Source organism: Microtus pennsylvanicus, chromosome 21 (genome assembly GCF_037038515.1).
Source record: "Microtus pennsylvanicus isolate mMicPen1 chromosome 21, mMicPen1.hap1, whole genome shotgun sequence".
In the NCBI taxonomy this organism is placed as follows: Eukaryota; Metazoa; Chordata; class Mammalia; order Rodentia; family Cricetidae; genus Microtus; species Microtus pennsylvanicus.
The window spans coordinates 12,393,610-12,420,123 of record NC_134599.1 but is presented as its reverse complement, the minus strand read 5'-3'; the positions used below and the strand labels follow the sequence as shown (position 1 = coordinate 12,420,123).

Sequence of the window (26,514 nt, the reverse complement as noted above, 5' to 3'; positions counted from 1 at the left end):
TCTGAGATATGTCCTGGTAACAAGAATGACAGGAAAGCATGGGGACAGAAGTGTCTGCCTGTGAGGAGAGAAGGGCAGGGGCTAAGGACACAGGCTGGCCTGCTGCTCACCACTCCGTAAGAGTCTCTCACCTGGGATGGGGTGGATGTTTGTCTTGTGGTCACCCACAATCTTTAAACACATTCTTTATAAAATACAAGGAACTCCCTGTAGCATGAGCGCCAGCCAGAAGCCAGGACCCCCTTTCCAGTACTCCTTGTAAGCAGAAAGCAGGCTGTGGCCACAGACTCAAGTAGTATTATCAAGAGGCTAAGGGGGCAAGGCCTGGGTGTGGTATGGAGGTCCTCATTCAGCACACAAGAACTGGTTCTGTACAATAACTGGTTCTGTTCAGGAGTACAAGCACAGTATTGGCCAGAACTTCTTTCTCTGTCCAGAAGAAAAACCACCCTAACCACCCTTCCAGATTTTTTTTTTAACTCAATTTTGAAATCGGGGTAAGTACAGTTTTCCTTCGGTATCTGAAAGGGTCGGTTCCAGGAACTCCCATGGATATCAAATTCTTAGACGTGCAAGTCCTTATCTTTATTATTTGTAGTTTATTTGTATGTAACCTACAATCAGCCTTGGGATATTCTAGGCCATCTCTACACTACCCATAATGCCTAGTACACTGCAAATTCTGTGCAACAGTTGTTTGGGAATAATAACACTTGGGAATAATGGCAATGGGAAGAAAAGGTTACAGATGGATAGACAGATGGGGTGTGTGTGCGTGCGCACTGTGTGCGTGCTCAGGACAGATGCTGTGTTTTCAATCAGTGGTTGGCTTAGTCAGCAGATGCAGAGCACATGGGTGTAGCTGGCGGTCTGCAATCCGTAAAACAACTGTATGCTCCAGTGGCCAACAGAACCTGTGGGTCACACAGCTCTCACAAACTGCCGTAGTGGAAACTCTCTCTGGTGAGCTCCGGTTGCACAGGGTGGGACCCCTACCTAATACAGGTGGTATATACAATCCCTCTGTCACCCTGGAATCCCCTTCTTTCTGTTTTTGTTTGACCAGCCATCTGTGTCCATTCAGAATGAGAGTTTGAGAAGAGGTTTTCCTACAAGGCCCCCTTTGTCTTAACACTTCTCCCTTGCTTTCCTTCGATTTGTTGGCCCAAGAGGTGATCCCCACTTACGCCTCACTTCGGCGGGCTGTCATATCCAAGGACCAGTCACTAGAGTGTACTGATCACAAAGACCCTGCGGCCCGGACAGCCTACTCCTAACCTCTAGGAAAACATGGTGAGATGAAGGATCCTCAGAATACCTGTGGAGAATTCTTATCAAAACAAACTAACTGAGGGATGTAAAGCTGGTTTCCAGGTGACCTCCAGTCACTTCCTGTTGCCACCCAATCTGCTGTGGAGCAGATTCTCTGAGCAGCCTCCCCTGCACCTCCCCTAGCCCACTCTCTCCCCTACGGTTGACTTCCCACTGGCCTCTTGTTTGTACTCCATGATATATGATTGCTAGGAATATTTGCATTTTTGAGAGGTAACTTTGAGGTAGGGTCCACTGACCTGAGTGACAGGGCTTACGAGAGCAAAGAAAATCTGGTTTATAACATGAGAGGATTTTGGTTTGGCTGGCTTTTGTTTGTTTTGTTGGGTACTGTAGAAATATCAATATCTATAGGACTCATTGATCAGACAGTAAAGAAATTATTTTTGTTTCTGTTTTTTGAGACAGAGCCCATAGGTGTGGGTCCATTCAACCTTGACTAAAGGTCAGAGAGTTAAAACTTACTTCTGTACCTTCAGGGTTATTGTCAATAGGTGTGGTTAATATCCAGCCCTGATATTTCGGGTATTAAAAAGTAGATCTGTTTCTACTTCAAACAAAAGTCTAAGGATCCAACTAAGTTCCTACTCCCTTAGGGAGATAACTATGGATTCCACCCAGGGAGTGGTTTGCCTACAGAATGTTTAAGTCTAGGGTATGAGCATGGTTTGTCTTCTGGCAACAGAATGTTTAACTAAGAGTGTAACCCATAATCCTTCAACTGGTCTGTTCACTCCTTGTATCATGTTAATGCAGTTTTTTTTTTTTAAATCTTACTTCTACCTTTTAGGGTCGCGGTATTCAAGCAAATGGAAATTAAACGCGGGCGATTTTCAGTACTCACTGGAACTCCCTCCCAGTACTATCCTGTGCTTCTCTTTGTGACTTTCACTTGCGCCTTCACGCTCTGTATTGATTTTTCTAATCCCCATGGCCCGACCCTGGTAAGTGGTACCCGACACCTGAGTAAGAAGGGTTACAGGGTAGGGGGTAATGAGACAGCATATGATTAAAAAAATCATGATTAAGAAAATATGGTAGATAGACACCTACCCACACCACACACACATTTTCAGCAAACGGAACAAAGTCATATCATTTGCCAAATAATGGGTGGAGATAATCATATTGACTGAATTAAATCAACCTCGGATGGGGGGGAAATCGGGTTTTCTCATTTGTGTCTCCTGGGATTCTGTACAACTGTGTAACAATCATGTACACACATATGACATGGCATTAGGAGTAAACCTGTCTAGGGGACAGAGGGTATTAGGGGGAATATACTTAACATATATACTTAGAGGAACACTTTAAAAATCTGAGCTGTATTATTTGAGATAAAGTACAGCAGAGAACCCTGCCACATTTTGCAGCAGGCACCTTTCCTAGAACTTTCCACATAGTGATCCTTAGGTCACTTTGTGGAATTCACACAGAGCCCTGGAGGGGGCGCTGTCCGAATCCACACCTCAACCTTCTCAACGCTAAACTGGTTTTACTGTCTGGTCTAAGCTGCCTGCAGGTGACTTTACAGTTTCTATGACACCCACATATCACCTGAACTTTTATGTTTAGCGATTGCTACGAATCAACTCGTGTCTTTAGATAAATTCTTTAAATTTGACTGCAAATGCCAAAGTAAGAGCATCTACTATAAGTGGACGTTAAGAGTAAGAATAAACCACAACCATTATTAAACTGGTGATGTTTATCCACCTGCCCCTCAAAACTCATCTCAAATTTCCCAGGGGAGCCCAAGCTGAATCACTGGGAGGAGAGGCCTAGGGCAGTGGTCACTAGTTTTCAAAGAGGACGAACACAGGGTCTTGTTTTTAACAAGTTCTCCTTCCTATTCTCCCAGGACAGACCAACCCTGCTGCGCTGGAAACCACACTCTGAGGGGGGACTCTCTGGTGGAAGCTTGCAAGTAAGGCAGCATCTCTGCCAGACCCACAAGACCAGCATCAATCCCAGTATCTTCCCAGGGAGGGATGTAAATGCTGCCTAAGGCCATCTGAGCCTAGGGTGCTGAACACTGGCTCACAGCCACAGGCTAGGTCCTCTTTGAGAAAACTGGGTTTTGCATAGATCCACTGACTTTCAGCGGGTTGGGGCCATGCAGATAGCAGACTGTACTTAGAGCTGGAAATGATGAAGGCAGGGGTAAGGAAGGATGCCTACCCCATGTCAGAGGGGCCACGGGAAGGGCTGCAGCTCCTGAGAAACATCGCCTGACATCAGCTCTGGAGCTCTGCCTTGCAAATGCTCCAGTCAGTCTCTAAGTACTTAACGAACGTAGGCTCATCTGCAGGAATTCTAAAGTGATACATTTCTTGGCCACAATCAGTACAAAACTCAGTGTCACACCCGAAAAGAGCTCATAAATTAACTTCCTTTTATTAGACGCTTGCTAAAATTCAAATTGGATACCAGCTCATTCATTGAGTTCTTTATAATATTTGAACAGCACCTGGTGAAGGAAAAATTGGAGATATTGATAATATTCACCATGACTCAGGCTCATAATAACCATTGTGTGTGTGGCTCCCGAGGGCGAGAAATGTTGGTTTCCTGTCTTTTCTTTTTTTTTTCTACCTTTGAGTTGACTAAAAGAAGAACTGGGCTCATTAAAAATACATTAATCACACACTTGTAAGGAAGTTTCACTTTATGTAATAGCTATGCTTCTGAAAAGTGCACCTTGACTTTTAAAAAACAGAGCCCACCTTCTGCATTAACACAATCAATTCATTTTTTCATTCTAATACAGTCAGTTGCTTTCTAAAACTAATGGCTGCCCCTTCAGTTCGTGATGTGAGGTTTTACTAGGAAGGTGCTTTTAACTTCACAGCTCGGTAGCACCTCTTCCCTGGGAACTGAGAATTATGCAGAAATGCTGTTCTTTGAGGTAACATCATGTGGACTAGAGGTGGCAATGGGGAGCACAGAGGACATACATACCTTTCCTTTGAGTGCACCTGTATGTCCTTCAATTTCTAAGTCTCTCTCTCTCTCATTCTCTCTCTCTCTTTGTGTGTGTGTGTGTGTGTGTCTGTCTGTCTGTCTGTCTGTGTATGAGCATATGCATGTGAGTGCCATGCCAGCAGAGACCTGAGTGCTGTGGGATAGTGCTCTTGTATACTGTAAAGATTTGTCACTTATATTGGTTTAATAATACTTTGATTGGCCAGTAGCCAGGCAGGAAGTATAGGTGGGGCACCAGACGAGGAGAATTCTGGGAAGAGGAAAGGCAGAGCGAGTCACCAGCCAGATGCAGAGGAAGCAAGATGAGAATGCTGCACTGAGAAAAGGTACCAACCCACGTGGCTAAACATAGACAAGAATTACGGGTTAAGTTGTAAGAGCTAGTTAACTATAAGCCTGAGCTAATAGGCTCAACAGTTTATAATTAGTATAGCTTTGTGTGATCATTTGGGTCTGGATAGCCGGGAAATGAAAGCACAGTCTCCATCTACACCAGAAGTGTCAGATTCCCTCCTGGAACTGGAGTTACAGTTGGTTAGAGCTGGGAGCCTAAGGCATCCTCTCAAAAGCAGTAAGTGCTGCTCTTAACCACTAGCCATCTTTCCTAGTATGCCTATTTATTACAGAGAAAAGCAATTCTGTTTTTTTATGATAACTAAGTGAGAATTATACAGTTTTGGAGACATTATCCCTGCCATAGAAATCCAGAGAGATAATGTAAGACCTAAAAGTTTATACCCAGCTAAACTGTCACTGCAGCAAAAAGGCAAGTGCAAAATGTTTTTAAATATGCCAAATTTGAGTTCCTGAATTTATACTGATAGTAGTATATAGGAAAAATCTGGGTCTATGGTTAATATAGTAACACTGCCGTTTTGGAGGACCCACTTTCTCTTCCAAGTTCCCACTTAGCTTTCAGTTTTTCTTATATTGCACATCTTCTCTTATTTGTAGGATCTTGATAAGTATGGGTGTGTGACCTGTATGTCTTTTCATCTTTAAGATTATATCCATTTTTAATTTTGTATAGAATGGGAATAGAGACAGGATTATGATGGAGAGGAGAAGATCTTAAGGGCAAGGAGAGGGGCACAGAGAGGGGGAAGCTGTACTTTATGATTTGTGAATGGCAAGGAAGGACATTTGGGCACAAGCAGAATAGCAAGAGGGGCAGGGAGGGTAGGAGGGGTGATGAATAGGAACAAAGCAATTCTAAGTTTAAAAATAACAGAGAGGAATGCAACTACTATCTACAACAGCAACACAGCTGAGTTCCATCCCTAGAGCCCACGACAACTGAGTTCCATCCCAGAACCCACGGCAGCAGAGTTCCATCCCTGGAACCCAAGCAGAAGTAGAATTGGAGAACCAACTCTACAAAGCTGTCCTCTGACCTCTGCAGGAGCGACAGGTCACACATACCCACACACCTATCACACTTTCCTGCATACAATGATAATAAATAGAATTATTTCCTTAGCTGTCACCTGATTATAACAGCACAAAATATGTCATAGTAAATGATGAAAGACTCAATAGATTCCAGTCAAAGTCAGGAACAAATCAGGAATGAATATGGCTGTCACTACCCGATGTCATCACTCCAGAGGTGGGAGTCAATTCAATTATAAAAGAAATAAAGCATATGTATTAGTTAGAAAAGAAGCTCACTTGCCACCCCCTCAATAATATGGCAGTGCATATGGAAAGTCTAAGAGAATCAGTAGGGAAATAACTTTGAATCATAAGAAAAACTTCAACACCAATAAGCAAAATCTCAGCATTTACCTCTGAGTGCAGAAACAGCTGCTGGAATACTGCAAAGACAACTGTGCTCACAAGTCAGCCCGAGAATATGGAACAGAATATACGAGATGACTGAGTAAGACAAGGCTGAGCAACAGAGCAGACACTGAAAAAACACACTTTACTTTCCAGCAGAAAAGACCGAACACCAGACAAACGTTAACTCGGTCCGTGTTATGCTATAAACTTCAGTGACCTCGGTGAAAATACCAACTTGTTCACTTTTCTGAACTGGGCAGGAGACTCTGAAGTTCACATGCAAGCCTTAAGTCCTTGGATAATAAAAGAGTAAAGCCACACCACTGAGAAGAACAGAGAGTTATCTGGGTAATTAATCTGAAAGCCACAAACAGATCAATTTTTAGAAGATTTGGCTATATTTGTTTTAAGACACTGCATGTAGGAGAAGGGAAAAGAAAGATATGTTACGCAATAAAAACTATTGAGGAAACTGGATAACTAGAAACATAGATGAATGTAAGGCTTGCCTTGGCTCAAAATAAAATCCAAAGTACTAAAATTTTAACTTCTGAAAGAGAAAACTATTATGATATGAAAAATATAGGAGATTAAAAAACTCTTCAAGGCGAGGTGTGGAGGAGACTGCTCAGTGGGTAAAAGCTCTAGCAAGCAATGAAGCAGCGGAGACCCAAATTTGTATCCTCAGCTCCCACGTAAGAAACTGGTCATGACTACGTAGCCCTAGCACTGGGGCGGACAGGAGGATCCTGGCCAGTCTAGACAACAAGGTGAGTATCGGCATCACTGAGAGTTCCTATCTCAAGGGATTAATGCGGAGAGCAATAGAGGACAACATTGATGCCATCTTTTGGTCTTTGCACACACACACACACACACACACACACACACACACACAGGTGCACACACCAGTACATTCATATGCATGTGTCATGCACAGATATGTCACACACACATACATATGTACACATACATGCACACCCCACAACCTATACATACAACAGAAACACATAAACTTTCAAGATAGGGTTTCTCTGTGTTAGCCCTGGCTGTCCTAGAACTCACTCTGTAGACCAGGCTGGCCTCGAACTCACAGAGAACTGCCTGCCTCTGCCTCCCGAGTGCTGGGATTAAAGGCATGTGGCACCATCACCCAACCAGTAAGTCCTTTTAAAAGCCATAAGAAAATGTTTCTGCAGTTAATAAGTATATAAGTACATGAACCACAATATCAAAGACATACATCATTACAAATTTGAGAAAAACCATGAAACTGAAACAAGCACACTACAAATTAGGGGAAATTATAGCAAATTAAAATTATGGTAAAATGGCTTTATTTTCCAGACAGAGATGTATAAATTCATAGTAAAGATCAATAATGTAATAAAAATACGCAAGGGGCCTAAACGGATCATAGCCAAAGCAAAAGCCTAGGTGACATTAAAACACATCAAAGATACTCAGCATTATTCCTGAGAAAATGTGCGTCAAAGCCACAAGATACTACTGTGTGCCCATCAGATCAGCCACGCTCAAGAGCTGAATAAGCACACACTTGAAACAGTGATGTGGGGATTGGGGGGTAGGGGTGGGGTGTGGGGGTGTCATCACTAGCTCTCATGCACTGACTAGAGAGAGTGGGGGGTCACTCCCTCTCACGCACTAGACAGAAAGCAAGTGTCTCTCTCCTGTGCTGGAGAGAGTGGAGGGGCCACTCTCTCTCTCTGGAGGGCGAGGTCAAATCTATTAACCTTTTACATGTGTTTTCCAATTTTAGGACTTTATCTTTGGGACACACCCATACTCACGAGAAACAGTATTTTTTTTAAACAGCAAACAACCAGATATAAAGTGTGTGTTCTCCTATCAACTGGATATTAAGATAATTCATACCCAATAATGGTTAACTAGACGGTTGCTAAACAAGAAGCTAGTAGACTCCAGGTGTGACATTTGGCATGGTCTCCAGGTTATAGTAAAGGAAAAAAAAAAAAACAGCAGCAAATGCCTACAGTCTGAGTAGGTTTCTATTTATGTTGTGTATTTATATCCATGTTTATGCTTACATACGTAGGAAGTGTCTGGAAGAACACGGGGCATCTGGGTGACCAGAGAACCCTCTGCACGGTGCACTCCTTTGTATGTCCGAAACATCTGTGCAATGTTACCTGTTTACAAACTAAGACCATGAATGAATCGATTAAACAAGAGCCTTGCTGGCTCTGGGTTTCTTCTTTGGAACTGAGAAGCTTTTTTTTTTTTTTTAAAGCTTCACGCAGCCTGAATCAGGAGACTTCTGTGCCTAAACAGGAAGTATACGGGGAGAAAATCAAAGCAGTATCTACAGTGTGCCAAGCTCTGCGGTTGAGCCTCATGGCCAGCTCCTCTGAGGACACCCACACAGTCACCACCATCCACAGGGTCAGGGGACTGGTCAAGCATGCTAGGAAAATAGGCAGAGGTGGAATAAAACCACTCTCCCAGCGTGGCTCGTGGCCCTGTTGGGAAGGGAGGTCAGGGCAGGAAGCAACCGGAAGGAATTGAAGCAGAGGCCTTGGAGGAATACTGATTGCTGACTTTCTCCCCAGGTCTTGCTCAGTTTGTTTTCTTCTTCATCCCAGGGTCACCTGCCTAGGGATGGCACTCCTCACCTACACCAATGGTCTGGACCCACTTACATCAATCATTAATCAAGAAAATGCTGCAAAGACTTGCCTACAGGTCTGTCTTATATAGGCATTTTTATAATTCATGTTCCTTCTTCCCAGATAACCCTAACTTGACAAAAACAACACCACCACCAACAAAAAACAAAAAAAAACCCAGCAGCCAACACACAGCCGTTTCAGAAATTGTTGGAATCTGTCTTATTCCCAAGCTATAATTCACTACTTTATCTTATTTTTAAAGACAGGGTCTCACTGTGTAGCCTCGGGTGACCTAGAATTCCATATACCGACTAGGATGGCCTCAGACTCCTGGATCATTACATTAAATGAATAAATCCAAACAGCAATTTTTAAAGTCAAACATTTGATAGACTCTGGGGGAATAAATAAGCCCCATGTTCCCATAGGAGCAGAAACCAGCGAAGCACTGCAGTTTCTGACTTAACAATGCTCTGGAATCTGAGCTGAGCTGTTTCAGGTATCTCTCTTGGTGTTGGGTGGTGACCACAGCCACGGCGGCGGGGAAGCTGCGTGATGGAACACAGACGATTGCATTGCATGCTCCAAGTGTAATTTTAAATTGGTTTTTGGTCATGGCAGACTCACAAACATTTTCCTGTTATCACATTTCCATGGCTACCACATTCAGTTATGGGACCCACAGCTCACAGAGTTATACTCTACTAGATATGAATCATTTGTGAGCTGATTCCAGCTGGGGATCAATTCTTGCCACCCATTAAATGAGGAGCTCCATAGGATGCTAGCCACAAGACGCGTGGCTTGGAAATAATGACTGGCGGCTTTCTTTCTTCACTAGAAAATGCAGACCCCCAGTTCCCACAGATAGATATCCTGGGCTGTTGATCTTTAGTATACATATAGGCCCAGACATAACTTACATGGATAATGTGGACATAACAAAGTCAAACGCCATCCCTGAGAACCTGCTGAGAATCCATAAACGCTGGAAAGGCACACAGTGGACATCAGCCCACTACATTTCTTGCCTACTTTCTAGAACACTGCTAGTACATTTCTAGACCTTAGAACATATCCATTTGTGTGAAAATCAGAGCAACAAGTGTATGCAAAAGCCGTTGAAGTGTAGGGAGAGCAAATTTTATGTTCAGGATAATTGTTCCTCTGTCAGGCTTAGTGGTTATGTCTGTGCAGTTTAACTTTCCCTCTGCCTTACTGGAAGACAGAACAATGGAAACAAAACTATCTCATTTCGATATCAAGAGAACATTAGAATAAACATCAGCTCTAAGTGACACGAGATATTTAAAACCAATTTCTGTCATTAAAAGGAAATAAAAAGTATATTTCTCACTCTCTTACTTGCTTCCTCCTCCTTCCTCCCCCCACCGTGTGTGTGTGTGTGTGTGTGTGTGTGTGTGTGTAAACATCTCCTGCTCTGATAGAGTACATTCATTTTTCTCTATAGCTTTATTCCTTGGTAGTCAGGGTTGGTGCCTACTTAATGGACCTCAGTCTGGGAAGAGTTCAATAGCAGAACACTTGATTACCAAAAACAACACTGAAAGGCATGGCTATGAGGATGCTTTGCTAAATAATTCATTAATAAGACAACAGTTTACATGTTCTGATCAAAAATAGCAATGTACTTGTTGCTTATACAATTCTCTCTTACCACCCTCCTCCAAAAAAGATAAACCCAACTCTGCGTGACAGACGTACAATATCAGCCCCATATCCAAGATGTGGAAAGGAAGGCTCGGAAATGTGAGTAATCATTGTGATAGCTAACAGCTTGCAACAGCACAAGCCACAGGCCCCCTAGGTCAGTATGATTCCAGGGCTGTGCTCTTCCGCATCCAGCCTTTGCCAAGTGCATCCACGCGTGTACTGTTGCCCACTGACACATGATGACTGAACATACTTCTGGGGCACAGCCTACTCTCATACATGTGTAAAATGTGCATTTGATCACTCTTGACCATGCTTATTAAACTCGCACATGACTGGCTCAGTTCTTCCCCTTCTTGCTCCTCCTCATCCTAGCCCTCCTCTTCCTTCTTTGCAATGATGGATCAGAGCCAGGCCTTGCGCATTCTAGGCAAGGGCTCCAGCTCCTTCTGGGCCACACCTCTAGGCCAGCATTATTATAATCAACAGCAAGAAGAAACAAGAGTCTCAGGCCATCAGTTCAAGGATGCAGTATTACTCGACAGTAAAAAGCCATGGCAGCCGATTCACACCGGACTGTGGCGGGTTCACCTTAAATATACTGTGTGAGACAAAGCAACCACTTACAAAAGACTGTCTCTGTATGATTCCACTAATATAATGTCCAGAATAGGTAAATCTAGAGTGAGCGGCAGATGAATGGTAGGCAGAGCTGAGAGGAGAGGATGGGAAAGGGTTTCTTTTTCGGATGTTGCCGCATGATTCTGCGTATTCTAATACTCACTGAAATGAAATACTAAAAAGGGGCGATTTCCTTAATATGTGTAAATATCTCAGTGAAGCTGTAATTAAAAGGTAGTGTGGCTTTATTCCCAGCAGGCAAGGCAGAATCCAGGGCACAGAGCACCAAGAGAAACACAAGCCCTTTGGAAACCTGAAGGCAATGAAGAAACCGCTTACATGGGTCACAAGCAAATCAAAAGGGTAAGAAGGAACTAGGGGTGGGTCTCCCCTGATGGGAGGGGTGGTAGGCTGGGTCAGTTGTGCCCAGTGCGGGGTGTGGCATGCTGTTCACAGTGACAAGTTACCAGTGAGTTTGGCTATTGGCTTTATTTTGTAAGGTTTTAGATTAAAGGCATGTGGCCACCTCTCTGTGACTTTCGTTAACCTGTACAATTGTTATGTTAATCATCGTCAGGAAGGCAGGTGGGCATTTAGATGGGGGGGGGAGCATTTGTGGTGTCATTGCTGCGGGTTGCCTGTGGAATAGGATGGAATTCATTCTGTAGAGAGGAAACTGCACACATCCACACTAGCAAGGGAGACCGTTTGTCTGAGTTTGACACCAATGCGAAAGGCTGTGTGTCTGGAATTTGGAGAAGGACGAGGCCAGATAAACAGATGAACTCCAGGACACTTTGGCAGACCTCCTCAGTGTTAAAGAGAAGGGTGGGGGAGGGGAGCGCAGGCAGATAAAAGGGAGTTTGAGTCTTTGAAGTGCTGTGGTAGGGACAAGGGTAGGTTTGAGATCTGGGAAGGGGTGGAGCTGGCTCAGAGATCTAGGAACCTCCACGTGGACCACACTTCCCTTGGCAGCACTCTTGCTGTGAAGATCTGGAATGTGTGACATTTAAAATGACTGAGTCACCTTCGCGATGCTAATTAAGTCAGGGCCGTGACTAAAGGAGGCACTCCAGTCTCTACCCTCTAACCACCCCCTCCTCTAATTGGGGGGTGGGGGAGGGATCCACCCAGCTGGAAAGATTTGCTTTCTCCGACTCTTATACTTGGATGATCTTGGGACGTCATTCTGTTAAGGAGGTGTGAATGGAAGTCTGGAGAGGTCACCATCTTCTGAATGAAACGGAAGAATGTCCAATAGGACAGCTCCAGTTTCGCTACTGTGCCCGCCTGCTCTTTACCTAGGCTATCTATGCAAGCCTAGAGGTGCAGCAGCCATCTTGGGACTGTGAGGCAGCCAGATTTAGGATGAAGTATTGATAGCAAACTAAGGAGGGAGAAACAGAGCAGGGAAGGAGCTGGTCCTGTTGTTTGAGCTCCTCGCAGCAGCCCTAGGCGGCCTTTACTGGGAAGTCTGGTTCCCCCGCAACAAATAACATGTCCCTTTTTAAGGTAGATACAGATGTACACACTTTTCCTGGGTTTTTTTTTTTTTTTTGGCTCTGAATGCAGTCCCAATAGAATCAAGTTATATCTGGGCATTTTGTGTGTGTGTGCGCACACACACACACACACACACACACACACACACATACACACACACACGAGGTGGGCCAAAACAATGGGGCTATCAGTATTTTAGTCTGAAAATGTTTAAAACACAACATCACATTCTTTTTCCCAGCAGTATGTCTCCTTTCTAAATTGGAAGCTAAAACTGTCACTGGTGTGGAGACAGGGGTGGGATTTCTCAGCGGTTAGAACATTTGTCAAGCAAGCATGAAGACCAGAGTTCAGATCCCCAGGACCTAAGTAAATGCCAGGTGGGATGACCAGCCTATAATCCAGCCTTGGAGGCGGAGACAATGAGACTAGCCACATTGATGAGCTCTGGGTTTGATTGAGAGAGCCTGCCACAGTTAATGAGAGGGAAGTGCATGCAGTCAAGGTTGAGCCCTGTCAACCTTGGGCCTCCACAGGCTTGAACATCCATGTGCATGCACATTCACACACGTGTGCCCATAAACACACAAACATGCATGCACATATACCCACATGAAAATGGAAAATAATTTTCAGGGACAGCAAAGCAGTCCCTGTTAATGGGGCTGTGCTCCCAAACACCCTCAGGACTTTTCTGGTTGACTAGTGGGGTTCACGTCCACCTGAGTCTGTGAAGGATTAGCATCTCTGGAAGGAGTCTTAGCAAGTCTCTGGACCAAAGTGTCCTGGCCTTTACACGGGGGCTCATCTGGGCTGCGCTCTGGCACGCCACCCCCACAACTACAGTCAATAAAGGTCCAGAAAACACACACTGTCCTGGGCCACAAAACACCCATTGTCTGTAGGCAAGGCAAGGCCATGCTAAAGACTTGGATCTCCATGACAACAGAGCTGGCCTTAAAGACCTGCCAGGGAAAAGCTTTCTCGGGTTTCAGGACCTGGAAAAACTGGCGATCTGTCTATGTTTATCTCATGGTTGCTGTTGATTGGTAAAGATTTGAGTTTCCCTTTTTGCTTTGGCTGCCAGGAAGCTCTGATCAGCATTTGATTCCCCTCTGAAAACTGCATTCACTGAAAAGTTTATGAAAAGCCCCAGATATGGTAATCATAACAAACAATTGATAATCTGTTGAGAATCACCATGTGTACAACAGGGTCCTATTTACCCTTACTGAAAGGCCTTGTCACCATTTCCATTTTACAGAGGGAAAAGAGAGTCACACAAAACTCAAGGGGTTTGCCTAGGATCAGGCAGCGAGTCAGCAATAAACTCAAGCCCGGGAATTCTGAAGTGGACACCACACAGACAATAATCTGTTTCTGATTTCACAAGCTGAATCTAAAAATCCTCAGCCCTCACATCCCATCTCTACCATCAGGCCAGAGGATCCAGGGCAACAGAGAGGGCTATAGCAGGAAAAGCCAAACAACAGATGATGGAAAGGTAATAGGCTCTTGGACCACTGTAAAAGGCATTCATTCATTCATTCACTTGCCAGCTTTTAGGGAGTATCTGTCACGTGGGTTTAGCATCTGCTCTCTGGGAACTGAAACAAAGCAAAGCCTAGGAGCAGGATATGGTGGGGTTAGGATGAGGTGTTCATAGGAGTTCAGAGTGGAGCAGCACACGGCATTCTGAGAGCAGTTGAGTCCTTGGCTTCTGAGTTCCCTTAAATGGTGGGAGGGGCTGGACAGATGGCTCATGGTCTGGGAAAGGGTCTCAGTTTGGTTTCCAGCACCCACATCAGGTCTACAGATGCTTATAAAATAACTCCAGCGCCAAAGGATCCAATGCCCTCTGCTGGACTGTGAGGGCACCTGCACATACACCCCCCACCCTGACACACATAATTAATAATAAACCTTTTTTTTAAATATTTATTTATTATGTATAGAATATTCTGTCTGTGTGTATGCCTGCAGGCCAGAAGAGGGTACAAGATCTCATTACAGATGGTTGTGAGCCACCATGTGGTTGCTGGGAATTGAACTCAGGACCTTTGGAAGAGCAGGCAATGCTCTTAACCTCTGAGCCATCTCTCCAGCCCTTAATAATAAATCTTAACAGCAGCTGAAAATGAAACAGTGGGAGGAAGAAGGCGAAGCTTCCTATGAAGGTTCTTGGAATGGCTTCAGTCTCTCAGACTCTTAGCCCTGGCAGGAGTTAGTCATTAGCTTTAGGAACAGTGGATAGCAGCCTGGGTAACTTGCTCTGACAGCCGTGTTCACGGATCTGAGGTCACCTGAGCCTCCTCCCAGCGCATCCTGGAGCCGACTCTAACTTCCGTTCCAAAGATGGGTCTGGTTGTTCCTTCTGGGTGCTGCCATCTGAAACTCGTCCTGTTACTGGAATCTATCACCCATCAGGGACGGGATGAACAGTCCTTCTGGATCTCCGGAACACTTTCCTAATGGTGTCTGGCTCACTCAGTGCCCACACGACGTTTGTTTTTTTTTTTCCCACATTCATTCTGTTCCATTTCATCCCGCCTGATGTGTGAATACTGTTGTCCGCGATGCAATCCCTGCTGCACACCTGGCGTGGGGAGAGCCCCTCCCTAGTGTCCCCCACAGGAAGGAAAGAGCTAGCTCAAACAGCAAGGGGAGCTTTCAAAATGCATTAGTGGCTGGAGGCAGGGAGCAGCATGCAGCCTGCCTGCTGAGCGCCATCGCTAGCGCAAAGGCTCCGGGGCTCGCTAGAGTGGTGAAGGAACTAATTAATCATCTTCTCATCAAGCTGAACTCTGATTTACTAGTTTCCTCTTCAGTTTGTTTTGTCATATGCTATCAGCCACGTTAGTCAAATAGTACAATTCCTTTCTAAATATTCCAGCAGCCAGATGGCAGCAGCACTTCCTTGAGAAGGCACAGTTCACTAGGAGGTAACTTTGTGACAGACAGGTGGCTGAGAGGGCCCACTATACCCACCTTCGTGGTCCTGCTCAGTGGTCTCTCCCACTAAACCCCACAGTCCCCACAAGCACAGTCAGGAACTTGTGGTAAAACAAAAATGTTTCTATGTCTCTAAGTTCGGGACTTAGACACACACACTAGATCACACACCAGGGCAAGTTTCTCAGGAATTCACTTCGTTTTAAGATGTGACTGTGTCCCCAAAATTTATCATATATGCAGGTAAATCAATTTCATTTCTTCCATTAAGTTATTTTTGTAGGTTGATTTTACATTTTTTATGTGTGTATGTGTATGTGTGTATGCACACACATACACACACACACACACACACACCCTGCATTGAACTCTGGAGGTCGGAGGACTACTTGCAGGGATCATTTCTCTCTTTCCAGTATGTGGATTCTGGGAGTTGAACTCAGACTTGGCACAGGCTCCTTTATCCACTGAGCCACCTTGCCCCCACCCCCCTTGTAGATTTTTCAGTCTTAGCACCAATGAACAGATATCTGTCAACCACAGAGAGCAGGAAGAGTTGAGGCTTCCTGGTGAAAACTCTCCGTTCTTCTGCGTTACTCTCATTTGGTGCTGCAGCTCTTTGCCCGGCTCTATCACTCCTTTTTGGGGGGGGGGTGTTGGAATAACTGCAGAATCTCAACCTGTGCTGTACGCTTGCTGAACAATAATCGCCTAAAAAGAGCGTTGCCAGGCTGGGCCAGCTGGCTGTCTCCCGTTCCTGAAACTGAATGTTCTTAGACACACACACACTCCTCCACCCCTTCTGCTTCTGGCTGCTGAGTGGAGCGCCGTGTCACAGTCGCAAGTGCCTGAACACCTAGACTCCTGGCAGGACTAAAACGGGGTGCACAGCAGCCTTTCAGCTCTAGTAAGGCAGCCCGACTCCTCCGCCGAGATTAGGGGACCAAAAATTGCACATGTAGGGTACATTCCTCATGTGAAGCCTACAGACCCAATTCCTTATCCTTGGCTTCCTTGAGCAACTCAGCTAACCCCTGTCTATTTCCCAGCAGTGAAAAGGCACAATTACAGGGAACCGCCGAACTCTCAGGTTAATGCTTGCGGGGGCACCCTACAGTACCCCACCATTTCCTGTGACGTCTACTCCATCTTTTTTTCTCCCCTGCCCTTCTGACTGTTTCTCCTGATTTGGTTTTTGTGGGTTTAAAATGCATCTCTAAAGTACATTAGCTGGAAAGCTGCAGCGATCTGAGCACTGCCAAGGCCAGTGCCCTTCAGCATCCAAGGCTCACTTAAGTTGTTAATGAAGTAAAAAAAAAAAATGGCAAAAGTCACGTGCACAAATCCAAAGCACATAACTTCCTGATTGTCTATCTAGGTATGTCTAGACCCAAAGCGCCTTGAAGGGCTGCCCAGGCCCAGAGTCAGCCCCCTTGCGGTCTCTCCACTGCTCTAGAGATGACAGTTTTCAGAAGAAGGCTAGCGGTGAAAAGCCTTGTCTTGCAGAGGAAGGGCTTCCTTTCTAGCACCAACAGGGTGGCTCAGATGCATCCAACACTCCAGTTCTGTGGGTCTGATGCCCTCTTCTGACCTCCAGGGGCACCAGGCACACACACACACACACACACACACACACACACACGGTGCCTAGACACACACACACACACACACACACACACACACACGGTGCCTAGACATACATTCAGGCAGAAAGTTAAAGGAGTGAATCTTTAAAACAAGGCTGGAGTGTCTGTGATGATTACAATACCGACTGAGGGATGGTACACCTCTTCCGATCCTCTCTGAGGTGACAAAGGATTCTAGCAAGGAGGAGACCGAGGCATGCAAACTTTTTAAACGACACAGGTCTACCCAGCAAAGGTGCTCATTTGCATCTCAAGACCTCAGGCACAGACAGTAGACTGGATTTTCCCTTAGAACATCTGTCCAACTAGAGACCCTTGGTCCTCATACACACTTGGCTGGCACTCCAGGAGTGCATTAGGCACCGTTCCCGAGGAATGGTGCTAGCCAGAGTGCCCCTCTCTCAAATTTGCCACCCCCTTTTGAGCACCCAGGGGAACGGCCACAGTTACCCAGTTTTCTGCACCTCCAAAGGACTTTAAAGACCGCTTGTGGCCTGCTGTAAATGGCTAGAGATAATAGATAGACACACACTCTCTGACTTCTGACCTCTGAGGAGTCAGGTCACCTGAGCTCCTGGCTCAGCTCCGTCGCCAGAAGCTGTGTGACCTTGGATAAGTCACTTCTCAGCTCTGGAACTGGTTTTCTCCCTGGCGGCTGCTCCAATACCCTTACGTCCCTTCCTACTGTGTAGGTTCCCTGATCGATTTTCTTCACCATGGCCCTTCCCAGGGACAGCTCCAACCTCGGAGAGACCTACCCTTTTGTTCTCAGGGGGTGGTGTGAGGAAAGAAAGCAGAGCCCCTTGGGGCACCAGGCCCAGCAAGCCTCCATGCCAGAAGCTGCTTTCAGAACAGTGCTGTCCTGGGAGGTCACCCGCCCTGAGGTAACCTGGTAGTCGCCTTGGTCCCTTTCCGACCCGGTGCGGGCCGGGAACGGAGTAGCCGGCGCTAGGGCTACGCGGAGCTAGCGCCTGGATCGTAGTTACGGTTTGGGACTGCAATCTGGAGGGGTCCCTGACCACTCTCAAGCGCCCAATGTCTTTGACACCGCCGGAGGCCACTCCTCCTCGGGATTGTCCCCACCACCCCGTCGACAGCAAGCGTCGGACACTCCACCCGGGGCCCGGACTCAGCGGAGCCGCTACCTGCAGCTGGCCCTGGCCGGGCGGACTGGACTCGAGCTGGCGCCGCGGTCTCGGTCGTCCCCGCTGTCCACTCTCAGTCTACGGACCGCGCCTGGCGTTGTCGCTGCGCGCCTGGCTGAGCAGGTCTCTGTGTTCCCCGCTCGCTCCGGGCCAGGCTCAGGCGCTGCCGGGACGCGGAGGCGGAGCCGTCGCCCCCACCTGCTAGCTACGGCCGCCCCGGAGCCCCGCCGCCTAGCGCACGGGGACGCGGCCCAGCGGGCGGGGTCGCTTTGGCACCCAGGAGGCGGGTCCCGGCCGCGCGGCGCACCTCCCAGGTACAGAGTCCCAAGTAGGAGCCCGGAACAGTGTGGCCTAGGGCTGGAGTTCTCCGCGCCACCTCGTCTACGCATTCCAAACATTTCCCAGCCCTCGCTAAGCCCCAGACAGCGCCATAAGCAAGGGGACAAAGGAGACCAGGAAAGCTTGTTGTCCTGATGAGAAGGAGTAGGTACAATTCAGAGCCAAGAGGATATCCAGTGTGCATAAGTAGAGGGTACCCAATTCAGACTGGGACTTGGGCTGGGTAGAGAGGTTTGCTCCCGAAGAATAATACAAGGTGAGCACAAAATATCCTGGTAACGGGGAGGGGAGGTAAGTAGCTTTAGGTGGGGCTGAAGGGCAAAGAAGGCAGTTTAAAAACTAGAATAAGCCTTCGGAGTGAAGTTGTGTGGCCAGCAAAACGCTGTCCCACCTCACTGTTCCACGGGCTGATGCTTGGGAGGGTGCCGAAGGTTTGTGCCTGAGGCAACATGCCGTGTCCAGCGGTGTCTCATATCTTAAGGATCCCTGCCGGTGTAGGATGTCCTGCTGGAATCTTAACTGGCCCTTCAGTGTTTGAGGCTCTTTGGTGAGCTTACTGCTCTGCAGGGTCCTCCAGTGTGCTAACTGAAGGAGGCAGGCTCGACTCCAGTGCTCACAAGGAGGTGTTTTGGAACACACAGGAGGGAGTCAGTGTCAGCATCACACGGTCAAAGTATGTATACCCAGAAGCCCTCAGCTCCTTCCCTAATTGCTCATGTTTATAGCCTGATAGGGTTATGGTTATATCAAGGATTAATAATACACTCAGGACGTCTTTCACTTTTGTATTGACACGTATGCAGCTTTCTCTTTTGATTTAGGTGATGAGGGTTATGTGTAGATACACGATCCTGGACGTGAGGCCCGAAGGATATACTTCAACTAGGAGTCATTAACCATTCTGCATGTAATTGCTGTTAAGAAGGCCAGGGTCTCACCCAAGGACCCTCTTCTCCGTTGTTAATCCTCACTCTCATTACTTGGCTCCTTGTGTTCAGATTTCAAAAGGAAGGCAAGCTCAATGTGCAGAGAAGATTTTTCCACCGGCCTGTAGAAGTCCCACCAGGTCTTCCGTGGAGTCCCCCAAGCACAGACTAGTTGCATGGACATAGTTGTTTATTTTATGAGCTGGACAGTTGCTGGAGGACACGGTATTTCAGTTTTTAAAGTGCTTGGTGCCAGGTGATGGGAACCTAAGGAATGGGGCTGTTTGGGGTTGAAATCATCATTAGGTTTTTGTGTCCGAGTGCTCAGTGTCTCACGGAACAAGTGATCCTCCCTGCATCCCTTTCCTCTGGCATTGCGAGAGGATCTGTTCCCTTAGAGAAGTCCCTCAGAGCTATGCCTAAGTTACTCTTCCCCAACACTCCCCATCTTTTCTATGGACAGAATTCAGGATAGTGACGGTCAAAGACTGAAGACTATAGGAACGGTACCCTTCCTGATCACCTAGACTTTCTTAGAAAGCATACTTGCCTAACTGAGTTCAATCCCCAGTACTACCAAAGTAAAACAACAATATCCCCAAATAACAACAATAAAAAAAAACTTGTCCTTATGCAGGCAGTAGGGGCAGATGTGATGGCTGGGCTAGTAAAGGCATTTGTTACTAAGTCTGGGGACCTGAGTTGGCTTGATTCTGACCAATGAGTTGGAAGAAGGAGTTGGGTGTGTATATGTGTGCTTATGTGTGTCTGTCTCTTCCATTCCTATTCTCTTTATGCTTTGATACCTAGTGATGATACAACTAGATTTCAACCAAGAAACAATGAATGCCAACCAACACTATCAGCAAAGGCAGAATATCAGAGCATATTCTGATATAGACAGTGTTGTGTTGCTGGGCACCTAAGCCAAAACCAGCAGATGTCCACCTCTGGACTACTTATTAGGGGAAAAGAAAAAGTTGCTACTGTTTGTTTAAGCCGCTGATGTTCTCTTCCTTCCTTCCTTCCTTCCTTCCTTCCTTCCTTCCTTCCTTTTTTTTAATCCTTCAAGGACACTAGTATTTATTTGTTTTCGACCCATCTTGTTCCAAATAAGGACAGTCCAATTTGGAAAGGAACATTTTTAGGGGTCCAATTTTCCAGTTAAATGTGTTCCTAATGGAAAATGTAACTTGAAACAAAAACAAACCCTCCTTTCTGCTCCTATCACTCATCAGACCCCTCCAGTAGCTCCCTTCCACACCTCTGCTGCGACAACTATACTTCTAGGTGTATTCCTGTCAATTCCGGAACTTCTTGGGGTCTTTAGAAAGAAGGCACTAAAGAAACCCGAGGGGTTTAAACCACGTCATATCATCATATGTTTATACACCAGCTGTCGCGCAGTGAAACAGCTCTGGTGCGCAGAGAACAAAGACGGATTCACAGGTCTGTCCTCTGGGAAGCAGCAGCTTAGACTGCAGGAGGTGAGAGGAGGGTGCCATTCTGCGTGATGGAGGAAGCGTGTTCTGGATGGACAGCTGACACAGAGGAGGTGATAGATTTGGGGGAGGCCACCTGCCTGGTGGGAGGGGGAGGCAGTGACACCTGAACTGTGTTCCCACGAACACACAGACATCTCTAGTGACAGGGACCGGGGAAGGAGAGGCATTCAGGGAAGTGAGAGCCCGAGAGAATTGGAACTTCACATGTCGCCTGTCTAAAACTGAACTCACGAACTTTATGAAAAACAAAAGTTTTTACATAAACACTATGAACCCATTTGGGGTTTAATGGGTCCTGAGAAATGTCTGTTCTGAGGTACCCACAATATTGGTCAACACACGTGTTCTTTGTCACCACCAGTCACTACCTCCCGGCCAGGAAAATCACAGGTCTGGAACTGTTTTGTCTTTTTTAGAATTTTATATGCTTGAACCATATATGATGGCTTGAGGCTTATCCATATGTTCTGTATGGTTTGTTCCTTTATTCTGCTAATTAGTGTTTCATTGTACAGATCTGCCAGTGTCTGTTAGTGGACATTTGGGTTGCTTCTAGTTTGGGGATATTACAAATTAAGCTGCTTTGAATATTCATGTAGCAGTCTTTTTGTGAATACTTAGTTTTATAAGTCATTAGCATTTAAAATAAAAGTGGCCTTGGGATTGTAATGAGACATTAATTCACACCCACAAAGATAGCCACAATGAGACCAGGATGTGGTGTTGGGGTGGTGCACACCTTTAATCCCAGCACTCAGGAGGCAGAGGCAGGCAGATCTCCAAGTTCAGGCCAGCCTGATCTACAGAGTGAGTTCTTGGACAGCCATGGCTGTTACACAGAGAAACCTTATCTTGAAAGATAGCCATAATGAGACATTGGAAAATAGCGAGTGTTGTTAAAGATGTTAGCAACTTGGAAGCCTTGTCTGTTGCTAGAAAGAATATGGAATGGTGAGGTCTCTGCAATGGTTTATGTGCTGATTATTTATGTCTCAACTCACCAGCTTGGAAGAGGAATCTCAATGGAGGAAATGCCTTCATCAGATTGGCCTACGGGCAAGTCAGTAGAACATCTTCTTGACTGATGATTGATGTGGGAGGGCCCTGCCCACTGTAGGCGGTGCCACTCCTGGGCATGTGACTCTGGGTTTTATGAGAACTCAATCTATGAAGAGCAAGCCAGGAAGCAACATTCTTCCGTGGCCCCTGCTTCAGTTCCTACCTCTAGGCTTGGCTTCCCTGGATGACAAACTCTAATGGGTCAGCTAAGTAAACCCCCTCCTTTCCCAAGCTGCTTTGCTCACGGTGTTTATCACAGCAATAGAGAGCCAGACTAAGAGAGCTTGGCTAGTCCCTTCAAATGGGAACAAGAGCAACTATATGACCCGGAAACTCTACTCCAGGTCATATAGAAAGAATTGAGTACAGGGGGGTCAAACAGAAACAGCAGTCCTTCCTGAGCCGTGAGGGTGCCCCCAACCCCCATGGGTGTGAAGCGGCAAGCAGGACCGAGTCCAGGAAATCCAACGATGAAGCTGAACTTACAAATAAGGTGCAGTAAGATGTGAGTGAGAATAATGAAATCATTTTAACAATACACGGTGCTACCTCCCAATACTGCCAGTTAACTAGAGAAAAGCTCACCTCCTTTTACTCTGTGGGTTGAAAGGACTGAGCACAGAGGAAGATGGTGCCTTGCTTTCCAGGCCTGTCACCTCCTGAGGAGATTAGTTTTCTTCACCTGTTTTCTCAGCTTCTCTGCAGTTCAGAGTGTTCATCATTCACAAAGGAACCCTACCCTCAGTCTTCCCCCTCCCCGTTGTTGTTGAAATGCCCATTGGAGTTACAGAGATCCATAGTTTATAAGGGCTTCTCCTGTGCTATCATAGTGATCATCGGAGCAAGCCCAAGGTTCAGTGATAAAAAGGAACCTCAGAGGTTAACAGGCTTGTGTAAGTCATGGGACTTCTGAGGAGAAGAGCTGTACACAGAAATGAACCCACCAGACTATTGTCCCACTACCCAGCCCACCACCTACAGCAGCTGGATACATGACACATGATGTCTCCGCTCAGTGGTACCCAGTGGTCCTTCATCTTGGTGGGCACTATCCAATCACAATGCAAGCCCCTTTAAGAGAATCCCATCCTCCTACGTCCCTTGCTTCTGTTAATGACACTAACATTCAGTGATGCTCTCAAGTTCCAAACTGGGGCTGCCCTATCATCCCCCTGATTTCCACCCCTGCCATCTGATCTGCCACCTTCTGCCTCCCACACCCCTTCTGCTCCATGCCAACTCCTGCAGCTGTTGCTGGAGCTCATGTCTGGTCTCCTGTCATCACCTTCAACCTGGGTTCACAGTGCTGCGAGGCCTTGCAACTTCTCTAATCTTTCTCAAGAGCAACTTTTATCATCTAACTAGTCTGCTGGCAAGCCTTAGTCATTCCCTTCTGATTTCATGTGCAACAAAGCCTGAGAGTGTAGTGCTATCTATAATGTGAGACCTCTAAGGCCAGTGCTATCTCATCTTTTGTCGCTTACCCCTAAAGCTATACTGTACTTCAGCTAAGCCCCTGGATTCACTATCTGCTCTGCTGACCACCTCCACCCAGGCCATTTCTTTGTCTCAGAACATCTTCCTGCTCCTTATTTTCTAGAGATGTCTTCCTCCTTCGATATTCCTTCCTTTGAGAAAGCCTTCTGGACCCTCGTGGTGGATTAGGCTTTTAACATGTAAACCCCCCCCTGTCTTGATCTGTTTCAGCACCCAGAGCACGGTATGATAGCTGTTTACTCATCTGTATCCTTGGAGGCAGAAATGCTGTCTTTGTGTTAGGACCACTATAGTACTTAGCATGCCCCAAATCACAGAACAAGCCAACATCCAAACCTCGATTTAGTAGGTTAGTTAACAAAAAAAGCTAACATATCCAGGAAAACTTCTGTATAGTCTTAGAGGTGACAAGCCAGCTAATGTGAATGCTTTTTCTCTCTCTTAGTGAGCCAGGGCTCCAACCTCACTGGCACGGTATAAAGCCAAGGCAGGGTAAAAGGTCATGGACTCTCCCCTTCTGCAGCCCTGAGTCAAATCTCTACTGTGTAACTTTTTCTTTATACTGGAGAAAACTCCCAAACAGCAGCAGCATAGAAAACAAATGTTCAGAGGAAGCAGTAGCCCAAGGTTATACATACACAGTCTAGATTGTTCAGGCTTAGGACTCTCTGTACTCACACTCCCTAAACAGACAAGCTGTCTGAGGATCATCAAGAATGGCCTGACCTCAGAAGCCCTGCATCAGTGATGACAAGGGCAGTTGATATTGTGATGTTGTGTGAAAGTGCCCTTTGACAAAGTCAATGGGGAGGGATGGGCTCCTCTTACACAAATGTTGGTCCATTAGGTGCCCACCCAGACCGTGGTTAGTCAGGCATCCAAAGAGAGCCTTTGTCTCCTCTTTACACGTCTCAAAGTTGGCAAGTGCAAATGTAAGGTTAGCCATGTGTTTTCCTTCCACGAGGCCGGTCACTGTTGGCCAGAAACAGTGCAAGGTGGTAGGAAGAGAGGGTACTGACAGGAAGTACAGAGTGTCTGTTCAGGCGATGCACATCGGTGCTCCACAATGAGGTGAGAGATATAATTGGCGTGGGAACTCCTGACAAGAGATGAAGGTAAGCCAAGGGACTCTTCACCAGATGAAGGCATTCATTCACCCTTCTTGGCTTTCAAGTAGAGTAGTCAGAACTGCCAGAAAGGCTGAAGAATGAAATAGCATGAATTTGAAGAGAAAGGGCATGGGCTGGGATATCTAGGATATGACCTCCAGTACCAGTACATCTCTATACAGCAGAGATTGCGTGGTCATGTAGAGGAAGACGGGAAAGTAGAGTTGGAAGTTCCTTTAGGACAATAGACAAGAGCTCACTGTCTCATAGAGGAAGGGAAGCAGGTGGTGGGCAATGTCCTAGGATGACGATAAAGATGGCGAGAAGTAACATTTGTCAGTAGCTCTTATCTACAAGTCAAGCTGTGATTCCTTCTTCACCGTGTCCCACACATCTTCCAAAGGCGGGCAATGGAAACTACTGCTGTGTTTGGCTGTTCTCTGTCCCTAAAGTTTCCCAGGCTGAATGCTTGGCCTGCATTGTAGTGAGGTTTAACAGGTGACAGGCTCTTTAAGAGGTGGGGCGTGGTGGAACGTGATTGGAGGGCACTCTGTGAAGGGATCAATGTTAGGCTCACAGAGGGGTTTGGAATGAGTTTCCTTTCACCGAGCAGGCTGCTATTAAAGATTAAAGAGCAAGAGTCACTCAGCTCTCAACATGTGCCCTCTCTGGTTTGGATCTGTTTCAGAACATCCACCATGTCATGACACGGCTAAGGAGCCTTGCCACTTGTCAGCACCATGCTGTGTAGACCCTCCAGACACCAGAATCATGAGCCAAGTGAACTCACTTCATTTACCCATTGCCCAATGTCAGGGCAGTGTGTATCAATACATTACACTTGCCCAAATCAAACTAAAAACCGTTGGTGGCAATTCCATCACCGAGTCCATTATCGGTTCCCCTTCTTCCCCCAGGAAGGCAGCCACCGTAATTCCTTTGGCTTTAAACAGAAAATTGTGTTTAAGGTCTATTTTGTTTTCGGTGATGAAACAGTCCGTGTCCCTTTGCTCCTTCAGAAAGAACTGCAAGATAAAGAAAATTACAAGTCATCCCTCTCTATTTTGTAGCACAGATAATCGTGAACAGTGTTTTGGTACTTTTTCTGAAACACACCTCCATCCATCTTACACGTGTGTGCACACACACACTGTACCCGTCGCTTCACACGGCATTATAGGTAGATTTTCTTGCTGTCAGTCAGCGGTAGCAAAGGGGAATTCCTGGAAGTGACGTTGCTGTTGCGGACAACTTAATCTTAAAATCCATGGTTAATTTTGGGTGAGGCTGGGGGCTAAGAAGTAAAAGTCTATATTTGTGAAGTAAAATGGCAGGAATAAGGATGCTCGGGAAGGGAGGTCTGTGCCCCCTCCTTTGGTTATCAGACTATTGAATCAATGGTACCCAAGGAATTGAATCTCCCCAGGAGTCTCCTGCTAGGAGAAGGGAAAGGCTGGGCCCTGCTGCCAGCCAGAGGAGGAACTTGTCTCCTGAAGAGTTTCCACACAGTCCTGACAACTTCTTAGACCACCTTGAAGGACTGAGTAGTGATGCCTAGTGATCAGCCTTCCACTTACCTTCTGTTTCCCCTAGATGGTGTGTGTGTGTGTGTGTCCGTCTGTCTGTCTGTCTGTCTGTCTGTCTGTCTGTCTGTCTGTCTGCCAAAGCATGCATGCACATGTGGAGGTTATAGGATGACTTGCAGAAATCAGTTCTTCATGTTGGTCTCAGGGATTGAACTTAGGCCCACAGGCCTGGTGGCAAGTGTCTTTACTTGAAAAG

At 46.3% G+C, this 26,514-nt stretch overlaps 1 protein-coding gene and 1 long non-coding RNA gene across 3 annotated transcripts in view; one reads left to right on the top strand and one right to left on the bottom strand.

The window, feature by feature from the left end:
* The window catches only part of Wipf3 (WAS/WASL interacting protein family member 3), a 79,206-nt gene extending 60,818 nt beyond the window's left edge, over positions 1-18,388 (bottom strand). For both annotated transcript variants that reach the window (XM_075955585.1, XM_075955586.1), the window contains exon 1: positions 18,298-18,388. The gene's annotated coding sequence lies outside the window, so the exon portion shown is untranslated. The remainder of the gene's footprint in view (positions 1-18,297) is intronic.
* The window catches only part of LOC142839460 (uncharacterized), a 38,873-nt gene that overhangs the window by 6,305 nt on the left and 6,054 nt on the right, over positions 1-26,514 (top strand). The window contains exon 2 of the long non-coding RNA XR_012908757.1: positions 18,304-18,892. This is a non-coding gene — a long non-coding RNA (uncharacterized LOC142839460). The remainder of the gene's footprint in view (positions 1-18,303; positions 18,893-26,514) is intronic.